An 8,783-nucleotide genomic window follows, 5' to 3' on the forward strand; every position below is an offset into this window, starting at 1 on the left:
CTGCCTGATCTCAAAACAGCGGTTTTAAGCAGACGGCGGAGTCACAAGGCCTTGATAATAGGTAAGTCTAATATAAGTTATTTTAATTACTTTTTTCATTGCTGCTTATGAAGCATATATAGTGAAAACTTTAGCCACAACGAGTTTAATCAATGCTGTACATGGATACTAGAAGAAAAAATAAATTAATTATAGTAAGCACTTATGGAAACTTAACGGACGCAACTTTATTCTATTCGAAGGACAGTTGGTGAGGTTGTTCTATTTTTGCCCATGCACATTTCATCTTAATATCATATTAATAAAAGTATTATTATTAATACTATTATTATTAATTAATAATAGTATTAATAATAGACACGGGATAGACACGAGTGACACGATATCCACGTCCGTCCGTCGAAGTCGGTCCACCTTCTTGGTTTCGCTGACGACGTTGACATACACGTACCTTTGAGAGAATGGCGGAAACGTACATCGGACTGAAAGCTGAAGCCAAACGGATTGGACTTGTCATTAATGTATCGAAAACAAAATACATGAAAGGAAGAGGTTCTAGAGAAGTGAATGCTGACCTCCCTCCCCAGATTCATTTAGACGGCGATGAAATTGAGGCGGTAGAAGAGTTCGTGTATCTGGGCTCACTGGTTACCGCAGACCACGATACCAGCAGAGAAATACAAAGACGCATTATGGCAGGAAATCGTGCCTACTTTCGACTCCGTAGGACGCTGCGATCGAACAAACTTCGCCACCGCACGAAGTTAACAATCTACAAGACGCTGATTAGACCGGTAGTCCTTAACGGCCCACAGTGGAAAAAATGGGACAAAACACCCAAAATGGAGTTGAATTTTTTCATGGAATATTATTTTTGTAAGAATGTAGACAGACCAAATAACTAGATTCCAAAATTTCAGAGTACCTAATCCTAATCATTCCTAATCCAGCTTTTCGGAGAATTTTTTGAACCTTAAGTTTGCGTGACAGCTTGCCACATTTTTCATTCAACAGTAGTTTCGAAAAATTGATTTTCATCGTATTCTGTTTGGTATGGTATGGCGGAATGGCTATGGATTAGTACCATATTTAGCTGATTGTTGAAAATCAAGTACACTCTAAACTATATTTACTACAAATCTCAATCGATTTTTATAGATTTTTAAGTAAATCTTTGATCATTTAGCAGCTAAAGGTTAGTGGTCAGCACAGCGGTTGTAACTCGATGATATTCAAATTTTGGTGTATAAATATGATTATTCGCTAGAGATAGTGTTATTTTTTAATGTCAAATTTATTTTTAATTTTGAGCCCCGTAATGGATTATTGAGAGTTAGAAGGTCATCACTCATCAATAGATCATCAATAGGAAGGTCATCAATAAGTAAAATATGCTCGTGGAGGACCAACGCGCCCTTAGTGTTTTCGAACGGAAGGTGTTGCGCACCATCTGGAGGAGGCGAACGAACCATGAATTGCGTCAGCTGCATAGGGAACCAGCCATCGCTCACACCGCAAAAATCGGTCGCCTGTGATGGGCTGGGCACGTCATTTGTCATTTAAATTTAAAACTGGATCAGTGTTCATATTTTAAAAGGTTGGCTGCGCTCGTCGTGAGGATGTCGGACGACAGCCCGGTTAAAAAAGTTCTCAATAATGATCCGACTGGAACGAGACAGCGGGGCGCGCAGCGAGCAAGATGGATCGATCAAGTGGAAGGCGACCTGCGGACCCTACGCAAACTACGTGGCTGGCGAATTGCGGTCATGGACCGAGTGGAATGGAGACGACTTCTTCGTACAGCAGAGGAAAGTACGGTGTGGAGCTAATTGAGCAAGCAAGTAAGTATTATTAATTATCAATATCATAGGATGGCTGGATGATGGAGTAGATTGCCAACCAGAATCGTTAAAGTTTGAAGCAAATATGTCAGTTCTCCATTCTTACTCATGGAAGGATCCTAATGCTGGAGGCAACCCACAAACTACTACTACTAGGTACTACTAATAGTTTTCCATCAAATTATTTTTTTTCTCGTGAAATGGTACTCAGCGAAATGCTGTACAATCCTGCTGACCAACTCCAATGAATCGATTGCATCTGCATGTATTGAAAAGTGTAGGCCCCCGCGTTGAAGAATATTTTGAATTTGGTGAACCTTCGATTAAGTTTCAGCGATTAGAGGTAGGATCTAATAGGGTAGGGAACGGATAAATTCGGGGTCACCTATTTTAATCAGTTGAACATTAATGTGGTTAAAATGCAGTGTTCTGTTCATATTTTTAGATTTTTTTGATGAGAAAATCTTGAAACACTTAAAAGTCTAAAACACAGTAAACACAATTTACTGTGTTTTCGACGAGGAATATGATGAGTAGAAAATTGTTTTCAAAAAAACTGGCGATTTCTTCAGCTACTGAAGCGAATCGCCACCTCGATACTTTGAGCACTGATTAGGTACAGCATTTCTAAAAGTCAAGTAGTCAATTTTAACATAGCATATTATAGTAGACATGTGAGTGTTTGCGTCATTTGATGTTATGGTCACAACCTTGAGTGATAATTTGGAACAAACAAGAAAAATTGAGGACTGCTTAAAAAGCAGCATGGTGTTCTAAATGCGTTCGGGCTAATTAAAAGTTCTAGCGCCTCAAATTTGAATGTAAAAAACGAGAAGTTAAGCTTAATAGTAGCGACCATCAGTGGTAACAGCTTGAAGATTTAAAGTTGACAAGAAGATCCCCCACCTAGTCAACCCATCGCCAGTGCTCGAAAAAATTGACAGTACTGCATGAAGGCGATTATTGCATGTATTCAGCGCATACAGTTTTACTCCAGGTAGTATTTTATTATCTGCCAGTCCATGGACATGACTACTGAACTGTTGACAGTGTTTGTCTTTCTTAGTTTTCTACTCTTCAAATAATTCATTTATCAATCTTCTTGCTCTTGATTGATATTTTAGATCTTAAAGTTTATTTATTTAAGCTGCCTGCTTTTTAAAATCAACCTAAACTTGGCTAAAGGAAATTAATGAACTTCGGAGCAATGTTTACGTTTATTGTAATGTTATTTGGTATTAGCGGCAATTCAAAATGAATGAATGATTCACATTTGATTTCATTCAATATTGTCAAGATAGAATGAATATAGAGAACAACAAGAACGTGAACGTAAGTGATTCGCTCGAATCGTTGGTTTCAGGTTGGCAATGCTGAGTTCATTTCATCTGTACTAGAATCAGGAAAGAATGAAATTGAATATGAGCACAGCCCGTCGCTTATAACAAGGTAAAACAATAAGCGATACAACTGAACTGCTTAAAATAGAATTAAGTTTATTTAACCACAATCTTTTTCCATGCGAATCAATTGTTAAAAAAATTCTAAACGATTGCGTGGAAAATTTTCATAATTCGTCATAAAAAAATCTGACCAATGTTCCAGTTTTAAATTTCCATTTTACATTATAACAGTTATAACAGTCAACAGTGTGTACAACCTAGAGGAAGAATCCAAGTCGGATGTTTCTTTGCCCTTTTATTCGAACCACAACTATCAACTATGAGTAAATGATGGAATGGAATTTTTACCCATATACAAACTTTTGCTAAGACGCTTAGGTATAATGAATGTAATCTTGTTAATAATTAATAAAGCTTATCGTTGACACACGCATATTCAGAAAATAATTCGGTTTTTGTAGTGTTAAATCTCACGTTAGCGATAAAGCGAGACATCGATCAAAAAAATTGTTGAATTTAATGGCGCAGCTTGGTTTCGCCATATATCAAATTGATTTCGTAATAATAATGCACACGTTCAACATTATCCCAATGAACACATCGTCCTTTTTTCTAAAAGACATTGCGGCAGGAAAAAAAAACGTCTCATGAATTTTTAATGTTATTGTTTCTCTCCGGTTGCCAAGCCAGTAACCGTAAACTGGGGTAAATCAAAGTCTACCCAAATAAAACGCCAACCCTTCCGCACGGGTGATTTCTCTATCGTCAAGAAAAAAGGTCCCACTGCCGGTTGGAATTTCCCAGGGCATATTCGTTATTCACCAGAATGCCGCCACACCGGACACCGTTTCACCTCTCATCTTTCCCCCTCCCTAACTTTTCTTTCGTCATACGATGTGTTTATGGAGAACGTTAAAAAAAGCGACTGACCACAACCACTCAGTCAAACGAACCATCGCATCACACGGGACAGCACACGCAATTAGAAAAAGTGGCAGAAGGCAACCAGTTGATAAGGCGAAATCCTTTTCAGCCTAGCCGGCCTGCCCGCCTGACCTGAACTGCCACACTATCAAACCAGCCAGCACCATCGCTCGACCGCAGGCTGTGAAGATGTGTATCCTTTCATCCACGAAAAGTCATGCATACGTGTGTGTCCCCGCCCGCCATATCAAGCAGTCATCGGGGGTCAACATCATCATCGTCATCGTCGGCGACCCATCATGCGGGGTGGGGGGGGGGGGGGGGGTAGTACCTCCCGTTCCCGGAGCGCTTTATGAATAGATTATAGAGACATAAGCGGAGAAAATGATTTCCCCCGAGATTTTTGCTGGCGTTGTCTTCCCATGTAGGCTTGTCTGACCTCTTTCTGGAGTGGGCAACATACAAGTGACATATGACAGTGGAAGGTTTCATGTTTTATGCTGAAAAATTTTCAGACTACGTATTGCGCCAATGTTTTTATGTGGGTGGTAGAGGGTGAGTTTTTGAATGAATAACCCTGGAGAAAGGCTTATCGGAAATGCTCTACATTAATCAGTACCTTTTGCCATAAAATAATAAATTGCTGTTATAGTTTTAAAGTTTAAAGCAAATTTATTAAATTGCTGCCTCGGTACTGTATAATCTGCTCACAAAACACCATGTAGCTCCACTTGCTTCAGTGCGACGTGATATGAATGGTAAGCTCATAACTTCCTGAAACTATTTTCCCGACTGACTGGTTTGATCGAGACGATGGTGTTACAACAGCTTTGCAGATTATACTATAAAAGCAATGTAAGGAAAGTGAGAAAACAAGTGAAGCGTTCGTCTTAGGTCCATCAGTCCAGATTTGCATCTTCTTACTTATTCAAATCCTTTCAATCTTTCCTTGGCATTTGTTGTTTCCTGGCTCGCTATTGCCATTGCTCCGGCTTTCAACGTTAGGTAAAGGAAGCACGCCTTTGGCGAATTGCACGCGAGGCTGACACAGGAATCACATACCCTAACCGGGCGGTGCGGCGACGGCGATGCTGTGACTCCAGAACAAACAAACGTATCACAAATAAACCCTTGACACGCCAAGATTATTGCGGGTTCGACTGTTTACTGTGGGTGTTGTTTAAATCTGGGTTCTGTTTATTCGAGTGTCTCCAAATATCGGTGCGAAATTTGCACTGTTAGGATAGTCATCAATTACTGTTGCTCGATCTGCGTAATGGCAGTCAAGGGTGACGTTTGAGGTTCTGACCAAACAAACAACTTAGACGCGACACACACGTGCACGTGAACCCCATGTGAGTCGGAGTCGCAACAGCAGAATGGAACGGATAATGCAAAACCGGAAATTGTAGTTTATTTCGAATGGTCAACAATATAGGGCCGGCTGGCGGTTGCAGCCTGCAGAAAGTGAACCAACCGTACTGCGGACAAGCCCCAGCCAGCTACTGAACTGTTAAATAGATAAGGGAAATAAATATTCATATCTGATTATCATACAAATAAATTCATAAATTCATCAAAACAGATTCTGCATTCACTGTGATCAACACCATCACGTTCGTGCATGTCGGTCCATCGGGATGAATTGTTTGGTTGCTTCAAGGCTGACCGGCATCACCATTTCATTGTACCTAGAATCCTGCGATTGATGGTGCCGCATTCCGATGGTCATCAATTTCTGCTTCCCATTAGGGAGACCCCGGGAAGCATATTGTTGCGCAACACTAACATAGATCTGCGTTATTTGAAACAATGTAAATTTAGGTGATATATTTACATAAAATGATTTCTGTTGTTTTGTCTAACTCTACAGCTTCTTGGTTTGTCTTTATTCGAGAATCACCATATTTTTATTAAAAACCTTTGTTTATTGTGTTTTTTGTCGACTGGATTCACTTGTAACTATTGAAATATTGGAAAGGGCAGTCTTCAGAAAATGGTATGACGTAAATGATATTCCCCATTTGAAAAAGACACCAACAAAGTGTCGAAACGTCGGAAAATATCAAATCTATGTTTTCTGAAGACTGCCCATGCCAATATTTCAATAGTTCCTTTGTTTATTTTTGTACACCTTAAACTTTCAACTACCATGTTGACAGATATTTATGCATAATCATTTTTTTCATGAGACTCTTCTCTCAGTTTGTTATGAGACCTTGCCTTGATTAACCTTGGGGTTGATGTGACCCTAGGCCAAGTTGCGAAACTAGAATTATTTAATTTTTCACCGAATAAATCTACCGCTTTAGTGGTTAGGTTTGTCTAGCAGAAGTTAATCAATTATAAATTTATTCATTTGAAAAACAAAAATGAAGGAATTAAAAACTGATGAATTTTCCTAGGGGGCATCCATAAAATACGTCACGCTTATAGGGGGGAGGGGGGGTTGATCTAATCGTGACGATTTGTGACGTAGGGGGGAGGGGGGGTATGAAGTTATGTGACGTCACATGAAAAAAATCAAATGGAAAATTTATTCGGGAAATTATAATTTAGCCTTCATTTTAAAATACAACTATTGAAGGCCTCTATAAAATTAACGTACTGATGGATTCTAAAACAAATAGTTAAATTTTTTGAATGAACACTTTTTTTTAACATATACCGTGAACGTACCATATTCTGCGCAGTTAAGACATTTTTATGATTCCTCCGCTATTATAAGTATTCTAGAGTTAAATTGATAACGTTGATAGCAGCAACATGTAGTGCTACGGTCTATAATATATGGTAAAAACCATGGGAATTAAAAGTCGACCAACAATTGAGTATATCTTTCGTTTTGTAAACTTATCCACGGTGCCTAATTCTGCGCACTCTCTTACCCATGTTCCTAATTCTGCGCATGTTTGTTCCTAATTCTGCGCACCTAAAAAGTAACAATAAACATTCATACCATGTAGTTTATGTCTTTATGCGCTGAAAGCACATCAAAAATCCGACATTAGCCATTACCATGATTAAATCCATGATCTGGCCTTCTTGTGCTGTCCAGGTGGCACAGGAACATTATTATCATTTGGATTGGCTTATTTTAAATATTTTATTGTCGATAACGTGAAGGGCGAGTTCATTCGGGTTTTCTCTATACTGAACATTATACTTTAGACTAATATTAACAATTGTGTTTTCATATAGAAACCACTTCCCCACTCCCTGACAGCTCAATGAAGTTCGACTGTCAAAAAAAATCAGAAGACATGGTTCCATGAATTGGCGTTCGTAGGTTCGGACCCCGAGCCGTAACACAGGATTCCAATCAATGCAAGTTAAAGGTTCTACTTGAATTTCTATGCCTCTATACCTCAGCCATTTGGGAGAAGTTGCGTATTTTTTCGCGATTTCTTCATAGGATACATTACTGCGCAGAATTTGGAACATGAATAAAAAATCTGTGCCTAAATCTGCGCATTTTTGCATCGCATTTTTCCAACGAAAACAAGGCATGCAATCACTCTTTTTGCCTAAAACATGACTAAAACTAATTATTCTTTCTAATTATGCTGGGTAATTTGATCATTGCAAAGAATTTCGATCATAATTTTGTTAATTTTTTAGAAGGACAGTTTTAGCGTTGGCGCTAACGACGTTGTTTTCTGACATATAAAATACTTTCAGTTTCACTTTAATTTATTTCGCTGTCAAATATTATGGCCCTTTTGTGAATAATGGCGTAATATTCAACAAAGATTTATAAAAAAATAACACAATGGCCATAGTTATGCACAATGTTGAAAAATACATATATAAAGAAAAATGCGCAGAATTAGGAGCTGCGCAGAATATGGTACGTTCACGGTATATGTGAACAGGACTCATTTATTCTATGTAGTATGAACTCTCCATTAAGGCTTTACAGAATATGCAGTACACCGCTGAAGAGCTGCTTGAGTACCGTCCTGCCTAAAAAATCTTTGCGACCGCAAATAGCAGTCGCACAAACTCCTGAAGGGTTACGGGATGCTACCAGAGACCCATGACAATGTTTTCCCTTGATATTCGTGCTGAACTCAATCGATGAACAAAAACTCATACGGAAGTTCCACGGCTGCTTTTAAAGTTTTTCGGTATAATTTATACTGCCCCTCACTCAAAAGCTCTCTGAAGGATAGAGTTTAAGCCACTTGCGGATTAAATTTCGCATCTAAGGTAGTCTGAAGTTTTTGGAGCGTCTTAGTAGAATACGAAACCTAAAATTAAAAAAGAAGAAAACTTATCCAATTTAATTCTACTATGTCTAAGTTTTCTTCTTTTTAAATTTTAGATCTAAGGTAGTGTTGAATGACCACACGATACAAAAAAATCCGTCAGGAAAGTTCTTCTAAGGCGTGTTGCTGCAAGACGTCAGCAGGAAGCCCTGGTTCTTTCAACTAGATCAGACCAATTTGAGTGGATGAATGTAAAGGGCGTGGATATGCGCGAAACATTAATCGACGACACATCAGCGACTTCTGAAGCGTATCCGATTGCAGCAATTGAAGATCATCTTCAAAATCCGCGAATCGATGACTTATAAGCTCGAAAATTTTCCATTTTTTATTTGCTGAAATTC

The 8,783-nt window shown here is 38.7% G+C and overlaps 1 long non-coding RNA gene across 1 annotated transcript; it reads right to left on the reverse strand.

Annotated features, from left to right (window-relative positions):
• Window positions 1–4,820: 4,820 nt before the first annotated feature.
• On the reverse strand, window positions 4,821–5,712 carry LOC128742935 (uncharacterized). The gene is made up of 2 exons (XR_008412276.1): window positions 5,093–5,712; window positions 4,821–5,010 (listed from the first exon to the last, which is right to left on the reverse strand). It is a non-coding gene; the product is annotated as an uncharacterized LOC128742935 (long non-coding RNA).
• Window positions 5,713–8,783: the final 3,071 nt, after the last annotated feature.

The sequence above is a fragment of the Sabethes cyaneus genome, chromosome 3 (assembly GCF_943734655.1).
Source record: "Sabethes cyaneus chromosome 3, idSabCyanKW18_F2, whole genome shotgun sequence".
In the NCBI taxonomy this organism is placed as follows: domain Eukaryota; kingdom Metazoa; phylum Arthropoda; class Insecta; order Diptera; family Culicidae; genus Sabethes; species Sabethes cyaneus.